The sequence below is a fragment of the Tamandua tetradactyla genome, chromosome 11, assembly GCF_023851605.1.
Source record: "Tamandua tetradactyla isolate mTamTet1 chromosome 11, mTamTet1.pri, whole genome shotgun sequence".
In the NCBI taxonomy this organism is placed as follows: Eukaryota; Metazoa; Chordata; class Mammalia; order Pilosa; family Myrmecophagidae; genus Tamandua; species Tamandua tetradactyla.
Window position 1 is genome coordinate 21,811,729 of NC_135337.1, and position 18,800 is coordinate 21,830,528.

General features: G+C 35.4%; 1 long non-coding RNA gene across 1 annotated transcript in view; it reads right to left on the minus strand.

Annotated features, from left to right (window-relative positions):
- The window catches only part of LOC143649422 (uncharacterized), a 141,603-nt gene that overhangs the window by 77,773 nt on the left and 45,030 nt on the right, over window positions 1–18,800 (minus strand). Inside the window, exon 4 of the long non-coding RNA XR_013158988.1 lies at window positions 15,234–15,297. This is a non-coding gene — a long non-coding RNA (uncharacterized LOC143649422). The remainder of the gene's footprint in view (window positions 1–15,233; window positions 15,298–18,800) is intronic.

An 18,800-nucleotide genomic window follows, 5' to 3' on the forward strand; every position in this document is an offset into this window, starting at 1 on the left:
TCTTCAAGTATCAAGGCTACTGGGCGGGCCATGGTGGCTCAGCAGGCAGGAATGCTTGCCTGCCATGCCAGAGGACCCAGGTTCGAGTCCCGGTGTCTGCTCATGTTAAAAAAAAAAAAGAATCAAGGCTACTGGAATACAGCTCAAGAGTTTCAAGTACTTTGGGTGGGACGTTTTAACAAACATTGCCATGAGCCTTTCCAGTTGAGAGAGAAACCCTGAATATCATCAGCATTGTTGAACCAAGGTATCTTTTCCTGTATGCCTTAATTTGGGACATTTTTATAAACTTGCCTCAATTTGGACATTTTCATGGCCTTAGAACTGTAAACTTGCAACTTCATAAATTCCCCTTTTTAAAAGGCATTCCAGTTCTGGTATAACACACTCTGGCAGCTTACAAACTAGAACACTTTTTAACTGCTATATTGTAACCCATAAATTGATGTACCAAATTTACTTAGCATTCCCCTTTATAGACATTTAGGTTATTTCCTGTTTGTTTGTTTGTTTGGTAGAATTCTAAAAATAGGAGCAAATACCACTTGGGATTCATTTGCAAATATGTCTGTAGTACAGATCCATAAAAGCATAATTGCTGAATCAAAAGCTAAGCACATTTAAAACATGCCTTTAAAATTGCCCAAATTGCTATTCAAATATTAACTTTCTAAGGAATTTCAAATTACCAATGTTAATTAAGGAGAGATGGGAAAACTTCATAGTCAAGGAAAGAATTGAAAATTGTCAATGAACAACTGCTCACAAAGTCACCTGAAGAGTGAATTCTCTTAAGCTCTCAAGTAAGATAATGACTATGCTTTTTAAGATCTTCCAGAACCCAAAGAAAGAAGGAACTTTCCAAATTCTTTTTCACAAATTTAGCACAACATGGATAGTAAAGTTTGACAAAGGAGCACAAATAAAAATAATATTATGCATATCAATCTTAATTATGAATATTGATTAAAGTTCTTAAATAAAATACTAGCAACTAAAACCTAATAGTACTTGAAAAGAACTATATAGCAAGATTAAGTAGGGTTTACTTTGAAATGCAAAGAAGTTTCCTATGTAGGAAACATGCTAATAAAATTCACACTATTAACAAGTCAGAGCAGATAAAATATAGTTAACCTAGATATAAAAACTGGTATTTGATAAAATTGAGCAATGATTCATGAAGAAAGTTTAAAGAAAGCAGAAATAGAAAGATAATTTTCAACCCAATAAAAAATTACAGGTCATATATCATCAGCTAGCATCATGATAACACTCTGGATGCTTCTAGCTGCCAAGAACAGAAGCCTCAACTCAAACATGCTTAAATAATAGGAAAATTTATTACCTCATAAAACAGGAAGTATAGCGGTTGTACAACCTTCAGGCTTGGTTGATTTAGCGGCTTAATAATGTCCTCAGAGACTTATTCTCTTTCTCCCTTCTGTTGTTTACAATCATGACTTCATTCTAAGGTTAGTTTGTTTTGTAATAAATAAGATGGATGTAAGAAACAAATAGATCAAGATGATTCCTTATTCACATCCAGGAGGAAAGGAAATAGAGAATGTATTATTCAATCACAGAATACACAAATCCGTACAAATATGTACAGATTCCACTTTATGGGGCCAACTTAGATCATTAAGACCATTAAAAGCCTTCAGAGGAACATGATGTGCTGACCATCTTAGACTAATCATAATTCAACCCCCAGAGCACATGGCTACAAGATGGAGGAGATTCCATGAGGAATAAAGGAATGAAGAATGGATGCCAGTCAGTCAACCAACAGTTGTCCTCTATGATGAAAGATCAAAAACATGTCTATTAAAGTAAGGAAAAGAGAAAGATAGCTGCTATTGCCACTTTTATTATTTTATCTTAAATTTTTATTATGAGCTATTTCAGACAAATAATATGATATAAATAATAATATAATGAACACTTTAGTATCTACTCAATCCAGTTAAGTAATCTGGTGTATCCCTCCCAATCACATTCTGCTTCCTTTCATTGAGAGAACATCGCTACTCTGAATTCAGATTTATAATTTCCATACATGCTTTTAAACAATTACTATCAATCCATCATTCTTCAATATTTTCCTTAACATTACTTGTGAGATTTATCCATATAATCGAAGTTCACCACTTTATTGATAAATATACCAGAATTTATTAACTATTCTCCTTCTGATGAAAATTTAGGTTGTCTCAATTATAAGTTGGGCTGCAATGAACATTTTTATATGTGTCTCTTTAGTGCAGATGTGAGATGGTTTTTCTAGGTTCATAAACATAAGAGTGGAGTTCCAGGGTCTTAGAAATCACTTCATCAATGTCATTTGTTTTTGCCAAATTGTTCTCCAATCACCACAATTACTTAACACTTTTCCAGAAGTATTTAAGAGCTATAAAAAATATGAAAGGAGGAGCTAAAATTCTTATTATGAGTATATCATTTCATCTGGAATTAGTTCAGTAAGGTAAACAATACAAAAGGAATATATAAAAATCAGTAACTCTTATTCTCACTAAAAAACTTTGAAAATACAAAGGTAAAATGTGTCACCCATAATAGGATGAGTGAATGAATGAATGAATAAATAAATACCACAGAATTATGCAGGATTTATATTAAAACTGTACATCTCCATTCAAAACATAAAAGAAGATTTGAGTAATGGAGAACTAACTCCAAATTAGATGATAAACTGCTATTAAAATTCTAGCAGCTTTAATAAGGAAATGCAATAGAAGATTGTAACATTTATCTTATAAAATAAACATTCAAAAATTTCCAGGAAAATTCTCAAAAGGAAGAGTTCTGGGTGAAGAATCGGGCAGGGGAACTGGTCCTACAAAATATCAAAGCATAAAGTAAAGCTACATTACATAAAACAGTATGCTATTGGTATAGTGATAAGCAGATGGAACCCTGGCTCAGAATAGAAGGTTCAGAAACAGACTCAAATTTCTGTGAGAATACAGAATGTAATTAAAATAGGCCTTTGAAATCAGTGAGTCAAAATAGATTAATCATTTAGGCACTGGGATGATTGGAAGAAAACAAGCTGATTCCTACCTAATTCCTTAAACCAACTACAAATAGATCAAAGATTAAAAAAAATAATAACCTCTTAAAAGAACAAGAAAAAAACATACTTGAATATTTTTGCAATCTAAGTAAAGATAAGAAAGGCCTTCCAATCACAGAATGTAAATCTGTGAAATAAATCATGTAAATTGGATAGAACTTGAATAAAAATTTCCTGTAGTAATGTACCATAAACAAAGTTGAAAGATAAACATCAAATTAAGAACAACATTGGCAATAAAAAATTAACACCTAGAATATATAATTATATTGGCGCACTAGAAATGGAAATCAGACCACTCAAAATGGGCAAAGGCTATAACAATTCACAAATAAAAATTTTACAAATAACCAATATTAAAAATACTGAACTTCTCTTATAATCAAAGAATTCAAACAAGAGCTAGGTATAATTTTTTGTTTAGTAGACTGACAAAGATGCAAAATTAAGACTAATGCATAATGTAGGAGAAAGTTCAGGCACTTTCACATACTGTGGTAAGAATGTAAATTAGTATCATATTTGTGGAGTCCAGTTTAGTAAAAAGAAAAAAAGAAAGAAAAATCATCCTGGGATTTAAAACGTCAGCGTGTAAAATAATTTATATAAATATTCACATGGGTAAGATGTATGTATGTCACTACAGCACTGAAAGCAATGGTGAAAAGCTGCAAACTTCTTAAATATCCAGATAAATAATACTTAAGTATAAGTGTAATAAGCTATCTTTCATTCACCCAATTCTTCCATGCCTCTCCACTTTTCTACTTGAGCTTCACAGCAACTCTTGCCAGTAATTTGTCCTGCAGGCCAATGTATCAGATACTGATCTAAAAGCAACATAAAATCAATTTTGCATCAGTAAAGGGTTTGCAACTGAAAAAATGAAATAAAAGGAATTATTTCAGCCTGCATGCAAGTACAAAGATTACATAGTTGCACATATCATTCCTCCATAAGAGCTAATCCACACTTCATTACTGTGGAGCTTCTGAACATTTACATAAATGATAGGAGTTTGTTATCACCTGCTACTGGATTCAGCAGATTACATGCAAAATGTGCAAAGACATGATTAAAAAATCTTTGATACTTTAATCAAATGAGTAAGCAATGTTAACTCTTTTTAACAAATGTAATACAAATTCTTTATTGTAATACACCTTTGCATTTGATATTACCACACTATAATAATTACTCTTCATTAATGAAAGTTCGTTGCTATGTAGTTTCACTGTGGGTGTGGGCAATAAAATCCTTTCTAGAATTAGTTTAAGCTGGTGCAGTTATTTTTTTTTTTTTTGTATGCTGTATGGCAGAGTCACATTTCATTATTTTCCCATGTGAGCATCCAGTTATTGCCGCAGCATTTGTTGAATTTTGTTTGTTTATTTGGAGGGGAGTGCATGGATCAGGAGTCGAACCCAGGTCTCCTGAATGGCAGGTGAGAATTCTACCACTGAACTACCCTTGAATCCCTTGTGCAGTTATTTTTAAAATAATCATATTCTTCATAAATAAAATAAAATTTATCACTATGGTATTTGATTCTGTAAAGCTCATAGACAGAAATATGAATGACTCCTATGTAAATGCAAGGAATGGAATAACTTCCAAATGAAATAAGAAATAAACTTCAAATTCAAAGGACATTAGATCTCTGTTATATTGATTTTCTGAAGCTAAAAAAAAAAAGAAGGAAGGAAAAACCACCTAAACCTTACCCTTCTCCCATAATAGATATATACATGAATAATTGTATTACAAAGCAGAATGCACATTAATGCTTAATAAAAGAAAAATAGAGGTGACATATTAATTATTCTTAGAAGGATCCTGGAAGACTTCATGGAAAAGTTATCATCTGAATTGATTTTTTGATAAATGGGCAAGAAATCGAGGGGGTGGGAGAAGAGTGAGGTAGTATATAAAAGGCATATTATAGTGAATGTCAGTCTAAGTGATGAATCTTATTTATTTATTTATTTATTTATTTATTTATTTATTTATTTATTTATTTTGGCATGGGCAGGCACAGGGAATTTGAACCCAGGTCTCTGGCATGACAGGTGAGAATTTTGCCACTGAGCCACCGTGGCCTACCCTAAGTGATAATTCCTTATTCTGCAAGAAATAGAAAGATATAGAGTTTTGAGCAAAGAAGTAGTATGATCAGAGCTGTGAATACTCTGAGTATATTGTGACGGTGACATAAGATCAGGAGAAAATTATGGGAAAGAAAACTGGAAGGAAGTCACTACAATGATTGATCTCTTTTTATGTCTGCTTTCCCAAAAAGTTGTGATGAGCTCTTCTAGGCCAATGTATTAGTTAGAGTTCTCCAGGGAAATAGAACCAACCGCTCTGTCCATATATATATATGTATATAGTATATGTATGCAGTATATATATTACATATTATATAATGAGATTATAGGAATTCACTCATGTTACTGTGGGGGTGGGCAAGGCCACAAGATGGGAACTCAGATGAAGGTTTTTGATTAATTCCTCAAAAGAAGTTGGCTGGCTAAAGCAGAGATAGAAATTTCATCCTTTTGACTACTGAAATAATCACTTCTCCTTTTAAGAGCTTGAACTGATTGGGTAAGCCTTCTCCCATCGTCAAAGGCAATCACTTCAGTTCATTGTAGATGTAATCAGCCACAGACGTAATCAACTTACTGAGGATTTAAATCCATGAAATACTCTTACAGTAACAATCAGACCAGTGCTTGCTTGACCAAATACCTGGGCACCATAATCTAGCCAAGTTGACACATGAACTTAACCATCAAAGCCAGATGTCATGTTGCCAGTACACTATATTCCCAAAACCCACATATACTTAACAAGAGCTTCTGAATGAGTGAATGAATGAAAGGGGATGAGCTCTTGTACAATGATAATGCTGATGGGAAAGAAAAGAAATGTACAAAAAGGTGCTATAATTGATGAAGTACATTGTAAAGAGGAGTTAATTGGTTGAATGTGGATGTTGAAAATGACAGTAGAATAAAAATTCAATTTACTCAATATTTCTCAACTTAACCCATTAAAATTTGCCAAGCAGTTACTATGTGCCAGAAGTATGGTAGATGTTAAATATACAAAAATAAATTAATACCTGGTTCCTACTATGAAAGAGCCAAGAGTGACAGTTAAGTAGATAGATATACAATAGTACAGATAAATGTTATAATATGCAGTAATATTGCACATATTATTCAATAATACGTGTATAAAGTAAATAGCAGAGCAAGAAGTAATTTATGATGGAGAGACTAAGAGAAGACTATAAGAAAAGGAAGGTTGAGTAAGAATTTGAAGAGTAAATCAGTTTTCAAGATAATGCACAGAAGGACATCTAATGCAGAAGAATTAACTTGTGTGAGTGCAAATGCCTCAAAAAAACTGTATATATGTGGGCATGTATTTTGCTACAGCAAAACTATAAAGTATAAGGACTTGGGAAATAATGGAAAATGAGATTGGAAAGCTGGTTGGGGATAAAAAGTCTTGTACCACATGCTAAGGAATATGAACTTTATTCTATGGCTGAATGGGAGTCAGTGAAGGTTTTTAAGCTGCATAGTAACCAGTAGATCTACCCTTTAGAAAAATCATGTAGATGAAAGCAAATGTATGGGAGGGAGGAGAGAGTGCAAAGAGATTGCTGCAACAGACCAGATGAAAGAATAATTGAATCCTAAATTGAGAAAGTGATAATTAAGAAAGAGTAGAAATTATAAAATCAAGATATATTTAGAATAGAAAAACCAATAACCAAATTTATTTGGAAGGGCAGGTTGCCCCAAATAGATAAAAATATCTTGAGAAAGAAAAAGGAACTGGGAGTTCTCATACTACCAGACTTTAAAGCATATTATGAAGCTACAGTGGTCAAGAGAGCATGGTACTGGTATAAAGATAAATATACTGACCAATGGAATTGAATAGAGTGTTCAGAAATAGACCCTCTTATCTATGAATAAGTGATCTTTGATAAGGTAGTCAAGGCAACCCACCCGGGAGAGAACAACCTCTTCAATAAATGGTGTTTGGAGAATTGGTTATCCATATGCAAAAGAATGAAAAAGGATCCATATATCATAACTTATACAAAAATTAACTCAAAATGGATCAAAGAGCTAAATATTAGAGCTAAAACCATAAAACTTTTAGAAGAAAATATAAGGAAACATCTTATAAATCTTGTAATAGGAGGCAATTTCCTAGACCTTACACCCAAAGCAAGAGCATTGAAAAAAGAAATAGATAAATGGAAACTCCTCAAATTAAACACCTTTGTGCATCAAATAACTTTGACAGGAGAGTCAAAAGGCAGCTTATGCAATGGGAGATAATATTTGGAAACTGCATATCAGATAAGGGTTTAGTATTTAGAATATATAAAGAGATTCTTCAACTCAACAACAAAAAGAAAAACAACCCAATTAAAAAATGGGCAAAAGACATGAACAGACACTTCTTAGAAGGGGAAATACAAATGGCTAAAAGGCATATGATAAGATGCTCAACTTCACTGGCTATTAGGGAAATGCAAATCAAAACCACAATGAGATATCATCTGACACTCACTAGAATGGCTATTATATTAAAAAAAAAAAACAGAAAATGACAAGTGTTAGGAAGGATGTAGAAAAAGAAGCACACTTATCCATTGTTGGTGGGAATGTAAAATGATACAACCACCTGAAAGGCAGTTTGGTGGTTCCTCAGGAAGTTAAGTATAGAATTGCCATATGATCCAGCAATCCTATTTTTTCTAGGTATATATTCAGAGGAACTAAAGGCAAGTATGCAAATGGACAGTTGCAAATAGATGTTTATAGCAGCATTATTTTCTATTGCTGAGAGCTAGAAACAGCCCAAATGTCCATCAATGGATTAGTGGCTAAACAAGCTTTAGTATATACACACGATAGGATATTATGCAGCTGTAAGACAGAGTAAAGTCATGAAGCATGTAACAATGTGGATGAAACTTGAAGGCATTATGCTGAGTAAAATTAGCCAGAAACAAAAGGATAAGTAAATACTTATGGTCTCACTAATATGACCTAACATTAATGAGTGAACTTTGAGCTGAAGTTAAGAACACAAGTTATCAAGAGATAGAAATAGTTTAGAGACTGGGCATTTGGTGCTGAAGGAATGCAGATTGAGCAACAGGGCTGATTGTAAAAAATTCAGAAGTGGATAATACAATACTACCTGATTGTAGCACAATAATATAAGTACACTGAATGAAATTGAATGTGACTATGATTGAAATAGAAGGGCTAGTGGCATGTATGAAACCTGAAGGAAAGAGAGAGGATAAAGATCTCAGTCTTTGGATGGTATACAGGAAAAAGTACAATCAACATACACTAGGGTCTATAGTCAACAGTAACATTGCAATATGCTTCCACTGAATGTGACAAATGTTTTCTTCCAAAACTAAATGTCAACAGGTGGGGGGCATGGTGGAGGGGTATGGATTCTTTATGGAAGAAAAGGTAATGTCTTATTATAGATTATGGTGGCAAAGGCATATCTATATTCTTAGGTTGGATTGTATAATATGTGAATGAAACTGTTTAAAAATGAACAAAGAGAAACAAGTGTTAGAGAATGCAGAGGAAAAGATGTACCTATTTCCTGTCAGTAGGGAATGTGAGAGGTGCAGCCCCTTTGAACGCAGTGCAGTGGTTGCCGTATGGTCCTGAAACCTCATTGCTAGGTGTATACCTGGAAGAACTGAGTATGGTGACATGAGTGGACATTTGCACACTGGTATTTATGGCAGCAGTGTTCATGATTCACAATGGATGGAGGTGGCCTAGAGGTACATTGATTGAAGAATGGAAGGGGGAACTGTAGTGTATATATACAACAGACTACTGAGCAGCCACAAAAAAGAATGAAGTTATGAGACATGCAACTAGGTGAGTGAACATTAAGGGTGGTATACTGAATGAAATGTCAGAAACAAAAAGACAAATATTATCTGTCTCAGTCATAAGAACTAGCCAGAATATAAAACTCAGTGAACTGAAGACGAGAGCATGGGTTATTAAGTTGGGGCCTATTGTAAAGGGTCCTAGATTGTAAGCTCTTACAGCAGTCACATATATTCAGGAGGTGTAACTGTTATTTCTAAATTCTGAGATACTTACATGTTTCTATATAACCTGGTTGTTTCCAGAAATTTAGGGTATTTATGTGACACCTGAGACTCAGAGCTCTGAAGCGATGAATGTCAGCAGTACCCTATACAGGAACTGTTTAAAAAGTAGAAAAATGATCAGACTTTGAGTAGAGATATGAATGAAGCTGATTCTGGAAAGACTAAGGTAGATCAGAATACAAGGGAAAGGATGATATCGTCCATATTTTAAAACTTCAACTTCTGTGTGAGACCAAAGGGAGAGACATTTATTTAGTGCAAAATTCATATTTTGGGTAGCACATTACCTAATTCAACTTATATGGTCAGTTTTGTTGAACACTGTAAGTACAGGGAATCTTGAATAGGCCGCGAGATTTTGTGGCTTGTCAAGGTTAGTGTGATGCCCTGATAAATCCCAGAGTAATTTGGGCAGTGAATAAAAAAGTATTTGCAAAGTTCCCTTGGGTGACTGGGGAGAAAGGAGGAAATATTCAACTTCCCTATTTGGATAATTTCTGATGTTCTCACAAGTAGTGGGGACAACCAAATCAATAGGCCCAGCCTTCAATTTTAGGGTTTGCCCTTATGAAACTTATTCCTACAAAGGATAGGCTAAGTCTACTTAAAGTTAGGCTTAAGAGTCACCCCTAGAGACGCTCTTTTGTTGCTCAGATGTAGCCTCTTTTTCTAAGCCAACCCAGCAGGTGAACTCACTGCCTTCCCTCTATGTGAGACATGACTCTTGGGGGTGTAAATCTCCCTGGTAATGTGAGACAGAAAGCCTGGGATAAGCCAGAACCCAGCATCAAGAGATTGAGAAAGGCTTCTTGACCAAAAGGGGGAGGAGAGAAATGAGACAAAATAAAGTTTCAGTGGCTGGGAGATTTCAGAGTTGAGAGGTTATCCTGGAGGTTATTTTCATGCATTGTATAAATATTTCTTTTTAGTTTATGGTATATTGGAATGGCTGGAGGGAAGTACCTGAAACTATTGAACTGTGTTCCAGTAGCCTAGTTCTTGAAAACAATTGTATAAAGGTATAACATGTAACTGTGAAAACCTTGCGTCTGATGCTCCTTATATCCAGGCTATGGACAGATGAGTAAAAAATATGGTTAAAAATAAATAAATAAATAATAGGAGGAACAAATGGTAAAATAAATAAGGTAGATGGAAACACTAGTGGTCATTGAGAGGGAAGGGTAAGGTATATAGTATGTATGAGTTTTTCTTTTTTCTTTTTATTTTTTTTTCTGGAGATGCAAATGTTCTAAAAAATTATTATGGTGATGAATACACAACCATGTGATGATATTGTGAGCCACTGATTGTACATCATGTTTAGAATATATGTGCATGAAGGTTTCTCAGTAAAAGTTAAATAGATAGATGATAGATAGATAGATAGATAGACAGACAGACAGACAGACAGACAGACAGACAGACAGACAGACAGACAGATAGATAGATAGATAGATAGATAGATAGATAGATAGATAGATAGATAGATAGATAGATAGATAGATAGATGTATTTGCAAAGTCCCTTTGAGAGATTGTGGAGAAAGGAGGAAATATTCAACTTTCTCATTTGGATAACTTCTGATATTCTCACAAGCAAAGGGGACAATCAAATCAATAGGCTGAGCCCTCAATCTTGGGGTTCACCCCTATGAAACTTATTCCTAAAAAGAATAAGCTAAGTCCACTTAAAATTATGCCTAAGTGTCACCCCTAGAGAACCTCTTTTGTTGCTTACATGTAGCCTCTCTCTCTAAGCCAGACAGCAGGTGAACTCACTGCCCTCCCCCCTATATGGGACATGACTTCCAGGGTTTTAAATCTCCCTGGCAATGTGGGTCAGAAGTACCAGGATGAGCTGTGGCTTGGTATCAAGGAATCAAGAAAGCCCTCTTGACCAAAAGGGGGAAGAAAGAAATGAAGCAAAATAAAGTTTCAGTGACTAAGAGATTTCAAACAAAATTGAGAGCTTATCCTGGGGGCTATTTTTATGCATTATTTATAGATGCCTTTTTTAGTATATGGTGTATTGGAGTAGCTAGAGGGAAGTATCTGCAACTGTTGAGCTGTTCCAGTAGCTTTTATTCTTGAAGATGATTCCATAACAATGTAACTTTTACAATGTGACTCTGAGATGGTGAAAACTTTGTGTCTGATGCTCCTTCTGTCCAGGGTAGGGCCACATGAGTAAAAAAAAAAGGATTATAAATAAATAAATAATGGGGGATGTTGTAGTTTGCAAGCTGCCGGAATGTGATATACCAGAAACAGAACAGCTTTTAAAAGAGGGAGTTTGTGATGAGTAACTATACAAGCTGTGGTATATACATACGATGGAATATTATGCAACTGTAAGACAGAATAAAGTTATGAAGTATGTAACAACATGAATGGATCTTAAGGACATTATGCTGAGTGAGATTAGCCAGAAACAAAAAGACAAATACTGTATGGCTTCACTGATACGAACTAACATTAATGAATGAACTTGGAGAATTTCAGTTAAGAACAGAGGTCATCAGGAGATAGAAATAGGGTAGATATTGGGTAATTGTAGCTGAAGGGATGCAGACTGTGCAATGGGACTATTGTAAAAATTCAGAAATGGATAGCACAATACTTCCTGATTGTAGCATAATGTTAGAACAATGAATGAAGCTGAATGTGAGAATGATAGAGGGAGGAGGCCTGGGGGCACAGATGAAATCAGAAGGAAAGATATGAGATAAAGACTGAGATGGTATAATCTAGGAATGCCTAGAGTGTATAATGATAGTGACTAAATGTACAAATTTAAAAGTGTTTTTGCATGAGATAGAACAAAAGAATGCCAATACTGCAGGGTGTTGAAAATAGATGGTAATTAATATGTCAAAACTTTAACTTATGTGTGATACTAAAGCAAAAAAATGTTTATTTGGTACAAAATTTATATTTTGACTAGTGCATTTCCTAATATAACTTATGTGGACAGCTTAATTGAACACCATAAGTACATGGAATCTTGAGTAGGGCATGAGATTTTGTAGGTTTGTCCAGAGTGATGCCCCAATAAATCCCAGAGTGATTTGAACAGTGAGTAAAAATGTATTTGCAAAGCCCCCTTGAGAGAATGGTGAGAAAAGGGGAAAATTCAACTTTGTCATTTGGAGAATTCCTAAATTCTCATAAGCAGTGCAGACAATCAAATCAATAGGCCAAGCCCTCAATCTTGGGGTTTGTTCACATGAAACTTAACCCTGCAAAAGATAGGCTAAGCCTACTTAAAATTAGGCCTAAGAGTCACCTCCCAGAGAACCTCTTTTGTTGCTCAGATGTGCCCTCTCTCAGCCAACATGACAAGCAAACTCACTGCCCTCCCCTTCTCTGCATGGTTCATGATTCCCAGGGATGTGGATCTTCTAGCAACATGGGACAGAAATCCTAGACTGAGCTGGGACCCAGCATCAAAGGATTGAGAAAACCTTCTCAACCCAAAGGGGGAAGAACAAAATGAGACAAAATAAAGTGTCATTGGCTGAGAGATTCTAAACAGTTTAGAGATTCTAAACCTAAAAGAGGTTATCTTGGAGGTTATTCTTATGCATTATATAGATATCACCTTTTTAGTTAAGGTGTAATGGAGAGGTTGGAGGAAATTGCCTGAAAACGTAGAGCTGTGTTCCAGTAGCCATAGTTTCTTGAAGATGATTGTATAATGATATAGCTTTCACAATGTGACTGTGTGATTGTGAAAACCTTGTGTCTGATGCTCCTTTTATCTACCTTATTGACAGATGAGTAAAACATATGGATTAAAAATAAATAAATAATAAGGGGAACAAATGTTAAAATAAATTTAGTAGATTGAAATGCTAGTGATCAATGAAAAGGAGGGGTAAGGGGTATGGTATGTATGAATTTTTTTCTGTTTTCTTTTTCTGAATTGATGGAAATGTTCTAAGAAATGATCATGATGATGAATATACAACTATGTGATGATATTGTGAGCTATTGATTATATAACAAGAATGGAATGATCATATGGTAAGAATGTTTGTGTTTGTACATTGAATTAAAAGGGGGGGGGGGATTTATTAAGTTGCAAGTTTACAGTTCTAAGGTTGTGAAAATGTCCAAACTAAAGCAAGGCTATAGAAATGTCCAATCTAAGGCATCCAGGGAAAGATGCCTTGGCTCAAGAAGGCCAATGATATTCAGGGTTTGTCATCTCAACTGGAAAGGCACATGGCAAATGTGGCGACGTCTGCTAGCTTTCTCTCCTAGCTTCTTGTTTCATGAAGCTCCCCCAGAGGCGTATTCCTTCTACATCTCCAAAGGATTCTGGTTGTGTGGTCTCTATGGCTCTTTCCAAAATGTTTCCTCTTTTAAAGGTTTCCAATAAACTAATCAAGACCCACCTGAAATGGATGGAGTCACATCTCCCTCTAATCAAAGATTAATATCCACAGTTGGGTGCACCACATCTCCATGGAGATAATCTAATCAAATTTCCAACCTACAATGCTGAATAGAGATTAAAAGAAATAGCTGCCTCCACAGGATAGATCAGGATTAAAACATGGCTTCCCTAGGGTAAATAATCCCTTTAAACTGGCACAGGGGATAAGGAATAAAATAGATTGGGTAGAATGAAATGAGAGAGAGGAGTAAGGAGTATGGGATGTATGAGTTTTTTCTTTTTTCTTTTTATTTCTTTTTCTGGAGTGATGCAAATATTCTAAAAAATGATCATGGTGATGAATACACAGCTATGTGATGATACTGTGAGCCATTGATTGCTACACCATGTATGGACTGTATGTGCGTGGCAATAAAAACATTTTTTTAAAAAAGTGATATTTAGGTAGTAAAATTGGACAAACTCAGTGGCATGGATACTCCGGATACCTAAGTTGGGTGCTGCCAAATGATTTATTCCTTTCGGGATATGCAAAGCCTAAAGCATCTGTGGCACACCCCAATGAACATTTCTTAAATGTTGTATGTCTATGACATAGGGGAAATATTAGGGCTAGTTTTCAGGTTATGTATGTGATTAGGAAGACGATACCATCAACCAAATACGGAATATACAAGGAAGAGTTTAGAATGAAAATTATAATGTTGGACTTCTGTTGTTGAAGTTGATTAGCTAGTCGAGTAAATATGTGGAAATGTCCACGAGGAGTTTAGAAGCATGGTACTTCCATATTATGGAATACTATGCAGTCTTTTAATGGATTAAATAGCTCCACATGCATTGATTAGGAAAGATATCTGTGATTTGTTATAAAGAAAAAATATTTCACAAGACAATATTTAATATGACCCAATTTTGTAATAGAATATATATGTAAATACATATTTGTATGAATATATATCATTTGCCTATATATGTAAATCCAATCACACTCATATGCTTAGAAAAAAAATACATGAAAAAATCTGACCAAGCTGTTAGCATCAGGAATTGGTACTGGAATGGATAGCAGGAAAAGACTTTCTTTTTTGACTATATTCTTTGTATTGTTACAATGGACATTTGTAACTTTTTTGTATTTTAAGTTTTTTAAGTTTTGGGAGGGGGTTAAAAAAAAAAAAAGCTTTGGAAGAAAACAAGATTGTCAAGTGAGAGCACAGAATGAAGAAACAAAAGGGCCAAGAACAGGAATCTGAGACATGCTCTAAGCACAAATAAAATTTAAGAATCTGATAAAGATGGGGAAAAGAAGATTGAAGGATGTCTGAGAATTAATAAGAATCAAGAAAAGAGTGTTCAGATAGGTGGCATTGAAGGCTTCAAGAAAAATAGGAAAAATAAGGACCTGAAAATCGCTAACTGGGTTGAGGAACCGTCTTTGATCAAGCTGTTTCTTTAGAGTAGTATCAGATTGTGTCAGGTTGAGGCACGAGATTAAACTGAAGACAAAGAGGTAGCAGCGCAGTTACTTACCAAGGAAAGCGTTTCAGGCGAAGGGAAACTGGAGCGTGCTTGTCATCCAAGGCTGGAGTCAGTGCTGGGATAAAGGTTGAAAGCAGAAAAAATAAGAGGCAGTAGCTGTGCTGCAAGTTTCATCAGGGAAGATGTATTCTAATTTCTTTTTCAGAGGAATGAAAATTATACACACTTTTATATTTGATTTCAAAATCAAATCTGCTTTCGTTTTCACTGCAGAGAATCACATTTGGGGGCTTTTATAACTAATTTTTTTATTCCAAACATTGTCATTTTTCAGACAAAAACAGGAACCGGAAAGAAGTACCGGGCAGGCTGTCTGTGGTGTGACGCACACAATGGGCCAGACAGCTATAAGTAGATGTCTTGGTTTTTGAGAAAAGCTGCCTTCAGATGTTGGATCAAAACACCTTAATCGTGCAAAGTGACAGTAAATGCTAGAATAAACCACAACAGTTAAGTTCGTTGGCAGTAGCATGACTCCACCCAAAGGTGGGTTTTAAAATACTACCTGTGAACACTGCTATTTCATGTTTTGGAGACCCTTTGATATAAGAGTTAGACTATTTTTCTTGAAACTGTTTACATCTTGATTTACATGCACACAGATGCACACACATGGGAAAAGGGATAACAGCCATTTAAGAAGATATGTGGTTATTCATACAAGACACACTTTAGTCCTTAGTTTCCTTCTTTGCCATCTATCCAAAACCTATAAAAATTAGCATGTGATTAGGAAATGCATGTTAATTTAAATTTTTAATTTTAAAATGTCAACGTTAGCCTAAAGAAGAGGAATATCTATAGGGTATATCTTCTAGAGGAGATGATGGAACAGGAAAGCAGAAAATGCATTCTAAATTCAACTGTAGATTATTTTTAAATTATCTGTGAAACTAAATTAAGATTATTTGCCATTTGAGATTATACAAAACACTGATAATAGGTTGACTATATTTAACACAAGGTTATTCTATCAAATCCCAATCTCCCAAATAAATTAGCTTTACTTAACAATCTTGAATTACAGGACTTTATAGAAAGGACAAGCTGTTGCCATAGCTCTTTTGGTTCTCATTTAAATATTTTAAAATATCTCACCAAAATAATGACTGCTGTAATTTTCCTGATGAATATCTTCTGTGGTAGTCTCACACATGGTTGGAGTTTAGAGTGTGTAATGGTATAAAAGAAAGAAACAAGGTTGGAAAAAACAGCGTGAGAGAGAGATTAAGGAGAGTTTTTAATGAAATGTTTAACATTTTTGGTCTTTGTCAGGTACTAGAGGTCACCTTTAAGACTGCATACCCTCTCCTCTGTTACTACTGGACCTGTGCATATTTCTAGCAATACATTTATTTTATTTTATAATTATCATTCATAAAACTCACTCTCTCATTCCCAGAGTATAAACACTATGAAGTGCAAGGAAAATATCTGTATTCTGAAATCATTTTATCCCAGAGCCTAGCATAGTAATTGGTGATTAGAACGAACACAATAAAAGTCGAAAAGAACAAATGAATGGAGGAATGCATGAGTGTGCGTCTACATGTGATACATGTATGCTAGACTACTAAAAGTGGCTTTAAGCAAAGAGATGCTTTCTGATAAAATTGTTAAAGTTGTATTTTGGATCTCTCCCATGACTCTTTTCTTTTCTTACCAAAATATTTTTCTAAAATTGTCTTCTACTTTGGGCCTGATTTGCAAAGAAATATGACTAAGAGGGCCAACACTGAGGCGTGGTACAGAGGCCAATGGCTGACTTGGTGGAGTTACTTGGAATAGCAGGGAGAAGACAGAATAAACTCTGGGAAAAGAGGAACAGTGATGTTCACAACTGCATGGACCAAATTCATTGGTAGGACTTTACGGCCTGGGCTAGAAATAGAAGCTGGGAGAGTTTGTATGCTAGAGAAATGCAGTAAGCTAACAAAATTGGGGAGAGAAAGAGACGAGAGGGTCAAGAAATTGAGACATGATAAGAGCTGGTGTACTAAAGCGCCTTCTCTTTGGACATACCATGTGGCTGAGGCAAAAGGCATGACAGGGTCAGGGCAAACCAGTACTCGCTCAGTTTGGTTTCTGGAGTTTCCCACAAGCTTATCTTCACCTATGTATTCTATTCACTGATACATGCTTCATTCATGCATTAAGCAAACATGCACTGGTGCCTGTGGCGTACCAGAAACTACATGAATGCAGTGAGTAGGAAAACACAATTGTGAATGAGCTCCCAGCATAAGAAGAAGACAGACATAAACAAACAAAGAGTATAGGTTGATGGTCTAGAGAGGTACGCACAGTGCTATGGTAACTCAGAGGAGATGCCTAAGACTACTTAGGATGGCAGTGGTTGAGTTGGGGAGGTCTTCAGGAAAAAGTTAATCTTGAGTCTTTTGAAGGAGAGAGACAAAGCTTAGCAGGCAAACAGACAAAAGAGTGATGGACGTTGGTGGAAAGATTCATAATTAAAAATCATTACATTAAAATCTAAGATAGACAAAATAAGCCAGAAACCAAAAAACAACAATGGTATGGCCACCTTAAGAAAATGCTTATAAGAAAACAGGGGCCTAGATTGTGAGCTTTTAGAGCAGACACCAAGTCCGGAGTGGTGATTATTATTTCTGGATTTTGAGAGGTTGTTTTATATATATAACCTGATATTTAGAGATAAGAACAAAGCTGAATAGGTTGGGGTTAAAGTAATTCAGAACATAGGGGTAAGGAAGACAGTGTCTATATTTTAGAACCACACATACTCTTTGAGACCAATGGGAGAAAGGTTTATTTGATTTGGAACTGAAATTTTCTGTAGTGCATAATCTAATTCAACCTATCTGTATAGCTCATTTGAATAACTGAAATACAGAGAGCACAGAATGAAAAAAAAGGTCCTTTAATCCTGTATAGATTATTGTAATGCCTGGAAACATCCTAGAGTATATTAACCAGATAATCAAAAAGTATTGGCAAAGTTCCCTGAGGGAGGGGAGAAAGACTATGGAATTATTAAGCTTTACCATCAGGAATCCCCTGAGATTGTGTCAAATTTTAGGGACACCCAAATCAATAGGCCATGCCCTCGATCATGAGGGCACTCTTGTGAAGCTCATGTAGTTAGCAAAGAAGCTTAGACTACCTATAGGCATGCCTAAGAGTTACTTCTGGAGGACCTCTGCTGTTGCTCAGATGTGGCCTCACTCTCTCTAAGCCCAACTCTGCGAGTGAAATCATTGCCATCCCCCCTATGTGGGACATGACATCCAGGGGTGAAAGCCTCCCTGGCGATGTGGGAGATGACTCCCAGGGATGAATCCAGACCTGGCACTGTGTGATTAAGAATTCCATCCTGACCAAATGGGGAAAAAGAAGTGTAATTAATAAAGTATCAGGTGCAGAGAGAGTTCAGATAGAGTTGAGAGGCTACTCTGGAGGTTGCTCTTGCGCAAGCTTCAGTTAGACCTTGCTATGTATCATATACTACCAACCCCCAACTAGGACCATTCCAGCCAATCCTAAAGAACACCTAGGGCAATTTATAAGATTCCACAA